Source organism: Loxodonta africana, chromosome 8 (genome assembly GCF_030014295.1).
Source record: "Loxodonta africana isolate mLoxAfr1 chromosome 8, mLoxAfr1.hap2, whole genome shotgun sequence".
NCBI lineage: Eukaryota > Metazoa > Chordata > Mammalia > Proboscidea > Elephantidae > Loxodonta > Loxodonta africana.
The window spans coordinates 94264624-94278391 of NC_087349.1; the positions used below are offsets into that span (position 1 = coordinate 94264624).

The 13768-nt window shown below is 40.1% G+C and overlaps 1 protein-coding gene across 6 annotated transcripts in view; it reads left to right on the top strand.

Moving 5' to 3' along the window:
* The window catches only part of BBS9 (Bardet-Biedl syndrome 9), a 504171-nt gene that overhangs the window by 285521 nt on the left and 204882 nt on the right, over positions 1–13768 (top strand). The gene's annotated exons all lie outside the window — the stretch shown is intronic.

The window sequence follows — 13768 nt, forward strand, 5'->3', positions numbered from 1 at the left end:
GAGTTGAGCAGTCCTAGCAGGTGCAGTGGGCAGTGCTTCTAAGCCTCCTTTGCTATGGTTGTGCTTTAACTATGGAGTTGCTCGGGGAATCTCTGTTATGTCTTTGTGGAATTTTTACAATCCCTTTGTGTTTAAAAAGCAATGATCACCTTGGAACAAGAGTAGCTCTGTCAACTTTCTGCTGGTGTGTTGCAAGGGTTTGAAGGGTTTATGCTTTATATCATTTGAGGTAAATGATTTTCTACATTCTAATTATGTGTACTGTTCTTTTTTAAACCCATTTTTCATAAGCCTAAATCATAGGGCTAGAAATGACATTTTAAAATACTTCATCTTTCCAAATTTTGATTTCTAGTTTGATAGTATTTTTCCTTGAGTTTAGCTTTTCTTAAAATAAAAATTATTTTCCATAAAATTTTGAAAGCTGATGATTATAATATTTGATATAGTTTAATGGGGATGTTAGGTGACAGTTGGGTACCCAGGATTTAGAAAAAGAGTCAGCTTTTTTTTTTTTTTTTTACTATGAATTAGTTTTTCTGGGCTCTGCAGTCTATGCTAGGTGATAGATTAAATCACGTTTCTTTCAGTCAAATGCTCGTTCAGATGAAATATTGTTTCAGTAGTTAAAATGTGGAGAAACAGGCACTCCTATAACTCTTGGTGCCCAAGAAACTCTATAAGCTCACTAACTACTCTCAGTCATATTAACTTTCAACTTTGTCTAGGTATAGAGTCCACTGGGACCATGAAGGATAATTTATCATGAAGACTTAGAGTTTGTTTTTTTGTTTCGAACATTCTTTTGTTTTTTTCTAAATAAATTTTTTTTTCTTGAAATCTATCCATAGTAGTAATTACAAGGCTAAAGAGTATGAGTATTTTTAAGGCTCATGATCTAAATTATCAGATTACTGCTAATTTTATGAATTGATGGTACTACCAGGAGCTTAGAAAGTACAAGGGAGATTTTTAAAATTATTCTGTCAGTAAGTACATCAGCATCATTGCAGAATACCCTATAAGGATTCACCAACAGAATGTGTCTTCATGGTCCTGTCTTAGAAAACCACCATTGGAGAGACCAAGCAGCCATGTATGATAACAAACATGGAATGCTGACATGAATATCTAGAGATGAGCTGGCTATCAGCCCCTTACTTAAACCAAAACCAAAACCCATTGTGTGTCAATTCTGACTCATCGCGAACCAATGTGACAGTGTAGAGCTGCCCCACAGGGTTTCCAAGGCTGTAATTCTTTACGGAAGCAGACTGCCACATCTTTCTCCCACAGATCAGCTGTTGGGTTCCAACTGCCAACTTTTTGGTTAGCAGCCAAGTGCCTAACCACTGTACCACCAGGGCTCCTTGGTCCCTTATTTACAGTGAATTGAAAACCAAACTGTCTCAGTCATCTAGTGCTGCCATAACAGAAATACCACAAGTGGATGGCTTTAACAAAGAGAAATTAATTTTCTCACAGTCTAGTAGGTTACAAGTCCAAATTCAGGGCGTCGGCTCCAGGGGAAGGCTTTCTCTCTCTGCCTGCCTTCTCACCAATGTTCACCGGATGAGGAGCTTCTTTACGCAGGGATCCTGGGTCTAAAGGATGCGCTCTGCTCCTGGTGCTTCTTTCTCAGTGGTATGAGGTCCCCAACTCTCTGCTTGCTTCTCTTGTGCAGGCCACACCCCAGGGAGACACCCTTTTACCTTGGATCAGGGAGGTGACCTGAGTGAAGGTGGTGTTACAATCCCACCCTAATCCTCTCAACATAAAATTACAATCACAAAATGGAGGACAACTATACAATACTGGGAATCATGGCCTAACCAAGTTGGTGCACACATTTTTTGGGGGGACATAACTCAATCCATGACACCAACCAAACAAAAGCCCAGCTTCCCAGAGTGCGCTAAGAAGGAGCCAGCATATGAGTGCCTCTGTAAACCTGTTGCTATAGAGTCGATTCTGACTTGTGGTGACCCATGTTACAGAGATAGGTGCCAGCCATACCTAGAGGCAGAGTCTTTGATGTGGTAAAAATAATGTGAAATTGTTTGCTGCAGATTAGTAAATAAGCACAAGTAAGCCCATGCTTACCTTGCTTAATGGATAATCTGCACCTGTGGATGGAGGTGGTGGTGGAAGTAGCCAATTGTCTCCTTTTAATGAGTCAAAAATGAAACTGAACTCTTATTATCTCTTTTTCCTTTTATGTGGTTAGAACAGAGTAGGGGCGTTTCCCTGAGGCTCTTAGGTTTCCTTCTAGGAAAACATGTCATTTATCTACTCTTGCTCCGTAGATATTTATAGGGACACTGGAGTGGGGGGAAAGATACAAAAATTTCTTAGAAGCGGTTTTTCTTCTCAAGTAGTGTTCAGTCTAGTTGGGGAAATGAGGTCTATATACTCCCAGCAGCTACAACAGACACAGTGTTTTAAGTAGTTAGATTTTGGGTCTAGCTCACAAAGCCATTTTAACCACCCATTAATTCTATTATTTTCTACTAGTTTTTTCATTTCAAATGTATACAGGTTCAGTTCCATTTTGGCACATTATGAGCTAAAAGTCTTTTGAGGACTAGTTTGAGAAATAAGCATGATGTAATAATAATCTTTTATTATTAATAGTATTGTCTCACTGGGGAAATACCTTCTATGGTTTTAAATACCCTACTAATAAACACATTTTTGGAATACAATAATTCACTTAAGGTGAGTACCTTCTGTTTTTATAATTTCATACTCATAGATTCATGGCATTTAAAGTATTAACACATTTGCTTTTTAATATAATCACCAGTAAACCCAGTGCCGTCGAGTCGGTTCCGACTCATAGCGACCCTATAGGACAGAGTAGAACTGCCCCATAGAGTTTCCAAGGAGCACTGGATTTAATATAATACATTTTCTATTTAAATTCATTGTCACCTATAAGGTTAACTGACCTTAATCATCTAGTCCAACCCTTTATTCAATATAGAAACGCTTTATTTTAATTCAATCTAAGATTATGCTAGCAAATTATTTCATCTCCTTTATGCAAACTCTGATCAATTGATGGCAGCTGCCTAAAGTGCAGAGTTGAGAAGGGTTCTGAGGTTCGATCCAGGTTCTTGGGCAAAGATGACCACAGCTGAGTCTGTTAAGGGCATGGGGATTAGGACTGTTTTAGTATATGCCTGACTATAAGAAAGGAGATTTTCTGGCTATTCAGAGTGAGTTTTCATTGTCAGTCTTTGGAAACAGAAGTTTTAGTACCACTCTCTAACAGCCAATCTTTTATTCAACCACATTCTTTGGGAGCTTCACCAGTGGACTAAAGCAAAGAGAGTACTTAGTGAAGAGAGATGCTAACAGTGAAGTTTCTCCTGACCTGCTACGTTCACTTTTTGAGTTTGTTTCCATTCCCCTTTAGCAAAGGCGAAGCCAGTAAGTCCTAAGTCCTGTGAGGACAGGGACCACAGCCACCTTGTTCACTCTGCCAAGCATAGTGCCTGGCCTATGATAAGTACCTAAAAGTTTATAGAATGAATGAATACAGTCCCTGACATCTTTGGAGGAAATTTAAGGTTAACATTTAGTGCTCTCAAGAGCAGCAGAATATTTGTTCCTCTGGATACTTAAGCAGGTTTTTGATTATGAATGTGTGTTAATGGCCAGACCCATGTGTTTACTCCTTGCTGGTTGTGATATGACCTTTGAACTTTGTACACTGTGTCCAGGACATACAACAAGTCTTTTCTGTGCAAGGTTGATGGATGCATTTTCACCCCTGATGAGGAGGAATGAAAACTGACTGTGTAAAAGCCCTCTCCCTTGGGAGACTGAGTGTGTGGCCTGTGTCTGACGCTGTGACTTTTTGCCACGCAATTCCAAAGCTTAGGCTCATATTGCATTCCTCTTTTGCCAGGCTTTGGAGCCAGGTCATGAAGGGTCTTTTCACAGTGGAAACCATTTTGCTCAATTAATTGGATAAAAACAAAGGCTGGCCCCATGCCCTGTGGTTATTGCTTTACAAGCAAAAGGCTCAGATTGAATTGCAGGCTCCCTAGGTCGGTGGGGACCTGAATGCCCTGGTGGCACCGCCCCCACGGAGGGGACTGGGTTTAACAGCATCTTTTTGGTACCTTTCTGGTTGACTTAATAGGGGAGAAGGTGACCTGCAAGAGGAGCTTTTCCCCGTCTAAGGAAGTGTTGAGAAGAAATTCTGGGAACATGGTAACAAAACCTCCTTGAAGGTTTTCCATCTTTTTACCTCTTTTAAAAAGAAACGAGTAACAAAACATGCCAATCCGATGGCAGCATACTGTCTTTGATGTCCCAATGTGGCCATTTACTACAGCATTTCAAAAAACCCACAGCGTTTAGTAGGCCAGTAATACGGTTAGCTTGAAGTAGTTAACAGGCATACCTTGCAGTGTTACTTTTATTTTCTGCTCCCTGTAGCACTTAGCAAAACCCCATTATGCAATTGGGTAGTATTAAATGTTAAAAAGTTAATTTGTTCTGCATTCCATTAAAATTGCACTTTTTTTTTCATGTGCATTGGTCCTTACATCTTGTTTAAAACCTATAATTTAAGCTCCCACTGTAGTAAAGTCTTAAGTGACCTTTTGCCCTTGCTAACTTAATTACTCCTCATCACACACATTATTTTAGGAGACTGTGGCAATGGGTTAACTATTTGCTAGTTAATGAAAATATCTGTCATTTAAAAAGCAAAATGTGGACTTGGAGTTTTAATGAAAATTGTACCTCGGTAATGAAATAAAATGTGCCTTCTGTTGAGGAAGAGAGATTTAAAAATACTGTTGCTTTCTTTATGAAATAATCACTCTTTGGTTAGATGAAAAATTGATTAAGAAATCGATGAAAACAGAGATTATTTCCATTTTAAAACATTCACTTTTGATTTTTAAATGTAATACATTTCCTAATTAAATTCATTGTCACCTATATAAATGCACTTAGAGTTTATGATACCATCATAAAACTGTTGGGAAAACAGTTCTTAATGGCGCTGTGATGAAACGCCGCTCATTATTTGATCCCAAATGTATTAGATAACTTGTTTATTTGGAATTAGGAAATGAGACTTCCTGAAACCATACAAAATATTTAAAATCACTTGGTACTTTCTTTGATCCACTTTTATTTGATAACTAGTATATGCCGTTAAAAATCATCAGGTTCAAAGAGAACATCTCTGATAACTGCAAACTATATACTCAAAAGTAGATTGCCTGACACATGAAGCCCTTAGGATTGCCTTGAATTTTTCCACTTTAGAGAATTTACATCTCTTTATCACATCCAAACTTTTTCTTTTTGAGGTGGATGGGTGGAGAAATACATGAGCAGGTCCTAAGAATATGGACTTTTGGAATTTGAGGAAGTTTTGGAAATTAGGTTCAGTCATTTCATTTCACAGAGAATATAAAGAAGCCCCGAAGACTAAATGTCCTGCAAACACCAGAGATGAGATTGGACAAGAATCAGGCTCTCCAAGGAAGTCTGTTGAACATAAATGAGATTTTGAGGTCAGAAAGATCTGAGTATGGAGCCTGACTTTACCACTGGCTACCTGTTTGATGTTGAGTAAGTTATTGGTGCTCTGAGCCTCAGCTCTCTCTTCTATAAAGTAAGAATAATCCCAAATCTTAGGGTTATTGCTTGATTCCATGAGATAAAGGACTTGAAGGGCTGGCTTCAGGCCTAGTCTCAAAGTGCTTGGTCAGTGTGGACTCCTTTCCCTTTGCCAGCCTGGTGTTTTCTCTACAATACAGTGCTGTCTTGTAGCAAGTCATTTATCCAAAATGAGACTTGATTTTGGCTATGAGGTCTGGGTTTGCTGCCACCCTAGCACCAAACACGGGGGCACTGGTTTGTGATGATGATGCTGTTGGAAGGTTCTGGCAGAGGTCCACACTGAGGCCACTCTGTGCTTTGTACTGTGGCCTATCAGCTCCTGAATTTCCCACCCTTCTTTGATAGAGGAGCAGAGAAATCCACAGAGAGGGAGATAAGGCTGAGGAGGCCTCTGCTTTTATTTTACTCTTTGCAAAAGAAACGCTCCATGGAAACTTTCCCTGTGAACCCTCTTCGAGAGATTTATGCAGATTTTAAATTTAAAAGAAGGGGTCATTCCATACTTTTCTTTCCATGCGAAGAGGCCAAAACATAATTTTAGCAGGTATTAGTAAAAATCGAGAAGTATTTTGTGTATGCTGGGACTCTTGCCAACATCTGTGTTTGCAACTCCCAAGACAGGGCTAAGGTGAAAGTTTTTCCTCACTGCCCTTGGAAGATTGTTGAAACAAACCGGCTACGACTCTTTTCCATTGCGTCTGTGTCACCAAGGCCTCTGCAGACACTGTTTTGTGGAATCTTTACCCAACACAAATTGATTAACTTTTCAGTGAAAGAGACTCACGCTACATGTTGACTGCAGGTGTGTTTTAGGGGCGAAGTTATAGAGAGTAAAAATTGAGGGATTGGTAGTTAGACAAAGCAGGTGCAAGTCATTTGCAATTTCCCAACAAACTGAAAAACTGCTTTAATTTGGTGAGGATTTTTTTTTTTTTTTAATCTAACAAATGGTTCTACAAATTATGAGTCCAGTTAGGTACATCCAGGGAATTCACAGCAACTTTTACAATGTTAAAGTGTCTAGAAGAGATCTAGCTATGAGGGGATGAAATAAATATTTAAAAACACTATCTGTACCATCCCCCATGTGTCTGTCAGTTTGTCGTACTGTGGGGGCTTGTGTGTTGCTGTGATGCTGGAAGCTATGCCACCAGTATTCAGATACCAGCAGGGTCACCCGTGGAGGACAGGTTTCAGCTGAGCTTCCAGACTAAGACAGACTAGGAAGAAGGACCTGGCAGTCTACTTCTGAAAAGCATTAGCCAATGAAAACCTTATGAATAGCAGCGGAACATTGTCTGATACAGTCCTGGAAGATGAGCCCCCCAGGTTGGAAAGCACTCAAAAGACAACTGGGGACGAGCTGCCTCCTCCAAGTAGAGTCAACCTTAATGACGTAGATGGAGTAAAGCTTTCGGGACCTTCATTTGCTGATGTGGCATGACTCAGAATGAGAAGAAACAGCTGCAAACATCCATTAATAATTGGAACCTGGAATGTATGAAGTATGAATCTTGGAAAATTGGAAATTGTCAAAAATGAAATGGAACGCATAAACATCAATATCCTAGGCATTAATGAGCTGAAATGGACTGGTATTGGCCATTTTGAATCAGACATTCATATAGTCTACTATGCTGGGAATGACAACTCGAAGAGGAATGGTGTTGCAGTCATCGTCAAAAAGAATGTTTCAAGATCTGTCCTGAAGTACAACACTGTCAGTGATAGGATAATATCCATATGCCTACAAGGAAGACCAGTTAATATGACTATTATTCAAATTTATGCACCAACCACTAGGGCCAAAGGTGAAGAAATAGAAGATTCTTATCAGCTGCTGCGGTCTGAAATTGATCGAACATGCAATCAAGATGCATTGATAATTACTGGTGATTGGAATGTGAAAGTTGGAAACAAAGAAGAAGGATCAGTAGTTGGAAAATATGGCCTTGGTGATAGAAACAATGCCGGAGATTGAATGTTAGAATTTTGCAAGACCAACGACTTCTTCATTGCAAATACCTTCTTTCACCAACATAAATGGTGGCTATACACATGGACCTCGCCAGATGGAACACACAGAAATCAAATTGACTACATCTGTGGAAAGAGACAATGGAAAAGCTCAATATCATCAGTCAGAACAAGGTCAGAGGCCGACTGTGGAACAGACCATCAATTGCTCATATGCAAGTTCAAGCTGAAACTGAAGAAAATCAGAGCAAGTCCACGAGAGCCAAAATATGACCTTGAGTATATCCCACCTGAATTTAGAGACCATCTGAACAATAGATTTGACGCATTGAACACTAGTGACTGAAGACCAGACGAGTTGTGGAGTGACATCAAGGACATCATCCATGAAGAAAGCAAGAGGTCACTGAAAAGACAGAAACTTGCTCTTGAGCATCGAGCAGCTAATGCAAAAGGAAGAATTGATGAAGTAAAACAACTGAATAGAAGATTTCAAAGGGCCTCTCGAGAAGACAAAGTAAAGTATTATAATGACATGTGCAAAGAGCCGGAGGTGGAAAACCAAAAGGGAAGAACATGCTCGGCATTTCTCAAGCTGGAAGAACTGAAGAAAAAATTCAAGCCTCGAGTTGCAATAGTGGAGGATTCCATGGGGGAAAATATTAAACGACGCAGGAAGCACCAAAAGAAGATGGAAGGGATACACAGAGTCATTATACCAAAAGGAATTAGTTGATATTTAACCATTTCAAGAGGTGGCATATGATCAGGAACCGATGGTATTGAAGGAAGAAGTCCAAGCTGCTCTGAAGGCATTGGTGAAAAACAAGGCTCCAGGACTTGATGAAATATCAATTGAGATGTTTCAACAAACATATGCAGCGCTGGAGGTGCTCACTCGTCTATGCCCAGAAATATGGAAGACAGCTTCCTGGCCAACTGACTGGAAGAGATCCATATTTATGCCTATTCCTAAGAAAGGTGATCCAACTGAATGTGGAAATTATAGAACAATATCATTAATATCACACTCAAGCAAAATTTTGCTGAGTATCATTCAAAAACGGCTGCAGCAGTATATCAACAGGGAACTGCCAGAAATTCAGGCCAGTTTCAGAAGGGGACGTGGAACCAGGGATATCACTGCTGATGTCAGATGGATCCTGGCTGAAAGCAGAGAATACCAGAAGGTTGTTTTGTGTTTTATTGACTATGCAAAGGCATTCGACTGTGTGAATCATAACAAACTATGGATAACACTGCGAAGAATGGGAATTCCAGAACACTTAATTGTGCTCATGAGGAACCTTTGCATAGATCAAGAGGCAGTTGTTCAGACAGAACAAGGGGATACTGATTGGTTTAAAGTCAGGAAAGGTGTGCGTCCGTATTGTATTCTTTCACCATACCTATTTAATCTGTATGCTGAACAAATAATCCGAGAAGCTGGATTATATGAAGAAGAACGGGGCATCATGGTTGGAGGAAGACTCATTAACAACCTGCATTATGCAGATGACACAACCTTGCTTGCTGAAAGTGAAGAGGACTTGAAGCGCTTACTAATGAAGATCAAAGACCACAGCCTTTAGTATGGATTACACCTCAACATAAAGAAAACAAAAATCCTCACAACCGGAGCAATGAGCAACATCATGATAAATGGAGAAAAGATTGAAGTTGTCAAGGATTTCATTTTACTTGGATCCACAATCAATGCCCATGGAAACAGCAGTCAAGAAATCAAAAGACGCATTGCATTGGGCAAATCTGCTGCAAAGGACCTCCTCAAAGTGTTGAAGAGCAAAGATGTCACCTTGAAGACTAAGGTGCAGCTGACCCAAGCCATGGTATTTTCAGTCGCATCATATGCATGTGAAAGCTGGACAATGAATAAGGAAGACCGAAGAAGAGTTGACGCCTTTGAAATGTGGTGTTGGCAAAGAATATTGAGTATACCATGGACTGCCAAAAGAACGAACAAATCTGTCTTGGAAGAAGTGCAGCCAGAATGCTCCTTAGAGGCAAAGATGACGAGACTGCGTCTTACATACTTTGGACATGTTGTCAGGAGGGATCAGTCCCTGGAGAAGGACATCATGCTTGGCAGAGTATGGGGTCAGCGGAAAAGAGGAAGACCTTCAATGAGGTGGATTGACACAGTGACTGCAACAATGAGCTCAAGCATAACAACGATTGTAAGGATGGTGCAGGACTGGGCAGTGTTTCGTTCTGTTGTGCAGGTGGTCGCTATGAGTCGGAACCGACTCGACGGCACCTAACAACAACAGCAACAACAACATCTGTACCATACTATAAAAATGAGCCCTGTTGGCACGGTGGTTAAGCACTTGGTTACTAACCAAAAGGTCAGCGGTTTGCACCCACCAGCAGAAAGATGTGGCAGTCTGTTTCCATGAAGATTACAGTCTTGGAAACCCTATGGGGCAGTTCTACTCTGTCCTATAGGATTGCTGTGAGTCAGAACAGACTCCTCAGCACACAACAACAAGACCATGCCATAAGTAACTATTGTCTGCATAGCAAATTATTAATATATGGGAGCATCGTGACGTTTGGCTTGTATGTGTGTAAACTGTATCCCACTTACTAGATAAATAGTATTCCTAATTTTCCATAGAAGTGTGTAGAACTTCTACGAGAACTTTTTAACCAGTTGTAGCAAAGACCTAGGCATTTTTATTGATCATTGTGCACAGAACACCAGGGAATGTTCCAGCAGAGTGCAGCAAAAGCCAATTATTGCAAAACACATCCTTGTCTCTGCTTGGTCAGCGTGGAATGTGGAGACATAGAAGAATTTCAGATTTAAAAAAAACATGGAAACAAACAATAGAGATTCTGGAACAGTGTGCAATGTGCATTTCTTTCTCAGCCCCCAAGCCCTTACCCTTCTGTGAGTAGCCCTCAAACAAGAGACCCTGTCTGTACTTTGTTCAACAACACCGATCTTCCTTTAACAAGGGACATGGTGGTAGCACAGGATAATACTTAAAACAATTGTGTTGTTGTTAGGTGCCACATCAGTTCTGACTCACAGGGACGCTATTAGCACGGTATTTTTTACTTTTTTTTTAAACATAAGTTTTTAAAAGTACTACGTGTTGGGGCAGAATTCTTTGTCAGAAAGTACAGATAAGAGAAGGAAATAAAAATTAGTCTAATCCCACTACCCAGAAAGAGATCTTGTTTTAAATTTAGTGTATATATTTATAGACTTGTGAGTGTGCTGTATAGTGTATAAATATAAATAAAAATATCAAATATTTTTAAGTGGGGTCGTACTGTACATAATGTTGTGAAAGTGATTTTTTCCATGTAAAAAAGTGAATTATTAATAAATTCCATGTTAATATATACTTATAGCTACTATAGTTTTTATTAGGAGTCACGGTGGCACAGCAGTTAAATGCTTGGGTGTTAACCAAAAGGCTGGCAGTTCGAACCCACCAGCATCTCTGTGGGAGAAAGGTGTAGCAGTCTGGTTCTGTAAAGATTTACAAGCCTTGGAAACCCAATGGGGGCAGTTCTACTCTGGCCTGTAGGGTTGCTATGCGTCAGAATTGACTCGATGGCAATGAGTTTGATTTTGGTTTATAGTTTTTATTAAATATGGTTACTCTAGCAGCTAGTCTCAATAATGTTTATATGGTATGCCTCTGTCTTTTGAAAATATGCGGCATACTGCTTCGTAACATGTAATTCATTTCACTTCGTGAATAAATATTATTCTAATGCAGACCACTGTATATTTGATGTGTACCACAAGGAATAAATATTTACTGTTACAGATTAGCTGATTTTTCTTGCTGTTGGTGATTTACTTTAAGAAGCTTCTATTTCTAACATCTAGCCCATTTTTAGAGAGAATGATATTTTTTACTAGTTTATGATTAAAAAAAAAATTTTACATAGTGATAATACTTTAAATTTATTTGGTGATTTTCTAGTATTGGTAAAGTAGGAAAAGAGATGCCTTTTCTTGTTTTCTGTCTGCTAAAATTCAATTATTTTTGATGATCCTACTTAAATCCCAACTTTAAAAGAATTGTAAAAATAATACCGTATGTTTGTAATATGGTAATAGAAGAATCCTAAACTATCATTTCCACAAAGAGAAAAAAGGTGATCACCAGAGAAACAGAGCTATCAGGGTTTTAAAAAAATGTAATTAATAAATTCTAACTATTTGGTTTGTATATTATCACATCTTTTAAAATTTTGTTTGGCCCCTGAATATCCCTGAAGAAATCCTGAGGGGGAGAGCACTTGAGGTGACCAAGCCATGGACCCTCTCAACAGAAATGAGTGCCACTTCCTGAAGAAGCCAAGGTAGTGGTCAAAATGGGTGCCTGGGATCCAGAGACTACTGATTCAATTCAGGATCAAGGAGGTCAGCAAAGTGGGAAGCTGTAACCAAATCAGAGCGATTATGGAAGTCACTGGCCAAGGGGCTGAGGATTTAGCAGTCCCGGCTGAGTGGTGGTGCAGTAGTTAAGCGTTCCGCTGCTAACCAAAAGGTCACCAGTTTGAATCCACCAGCTGCTCCTTGGAAACCCTATGGGGCAGTTCTACTCTGTCCTATAGAGTTGTTATGAGTTGGAATTTACTCAACGGCAGTGGGTTTGATGGTTGGTTTGTCTGTGTGGTAAAACAGGATGCAAAAAGCACAGGTGTGGACCTCATCTCTGGCTCCCCAGAGGCAGGAGTAAGGCTTCGCCTGTAGGAATACAGTGGGTGAGGCATGCAGAGCTCGGGCCCACAGGTGGGCACACCCTGTTTGTAGTAGTTAGCAAGAGCTAAAACTAAGGAGTCTTTTATACAGTGTGTAAAGCATATACAAATGTTGTAAACAAAACAACCATAAAAATATTCTGCATTGTTTTGGCAACACATTGCAAAGTCAGTAAACTTCAAAAATTGTACATGCCCCTGGAAATGAATCGAAGGCCCCAAGATAGTCACTTTACAAGAATGAGTATACTAGGGCAATCAGTAACTAGTTTTTATTCTTACTTCAAAGATGAAATTTGAAGCCTTCTTTGAAAACATTTATCTGTTATTGTTAATTACCATTGAGTCGATTCTGACTCATGGTGACCCCGTGTGTGCAGAGTAGAACTGCTCCATAGGGTTTTCAAGGCTGTGACCTTTTGGGAGTAGATTGCTGGACCTGTCTTCTAAGGCACCGCTGCTGGGTCTGAACCGCCAGCCTTTTGGCTAGTGGTAGAACATTTAATCATTTCTGCCACCCAGGGACTACCCGGACTTTGTTTGTTGTTGTTGTTGGGTGCTGTGGAGTCATTTTTGACTCCTAGCAAGTCCATACAACAGAGTAGAACTGCCCCATATGGTTTTATAGGCTATAATCTTTATGGATGGAGCCTTGGTGGTGCAGTGGTTAATCACTTGGCTGCTAACCAGAAGGTCAGAGGTTTGAACCCACCAGTTGCTCATCGGGAGAAAGATGTGGCAGTCCACTTCCATAAAGATTTATAGCTTTGGAAACTCAATGAGGCAGTTCTACTCTGTCCTATAGGGTCACACTATGAGTTGGAATTGACTGTAGTGGGTTTGGTTGTTTTTATTATTTTTTTAATCTTTGTGGGAGGAGATCGTCAGGCCTTTCTCCCTCAGAGCAGCAGGGTAGGTTTGAAACAACAACTTTTCAGTTAGCAGCTGAGCACTTACCTGTTGCACCACCAGGGCTCCTTAGACCTTTGTTTGTTGTTGTTGCTAGGTGCCATCGGCTTGGTTCCGACTCGTAGCAACCCTATATACAACAGAATGAACACTGACTGGTCCGGCACTATCCTCCCAATTGTTGTCATGCTTGAGCCCATTGTTGCAGCCCCTGTGTCAACCCATCTTATCGAGGGTCTTCCTCTTTTTCACTGACCCTCCACTTTACCAAGCGTGCTGTCTTCTTGATAACATGTTCAAAGTATGTATGAGATGTAGTCTCGCCATCTTTGCTTGTAAGGAGCATTTTGGTTGTACTTCTTCCAAGACAGATTTGTTCATTCTTTTAGCAGTCCGTGGTGTAGTCAATATTCTTTGCCAACACCACAATTCAAAGGCGTCAACTCTTCTTTGGTCTTCCTTATTCATTGTC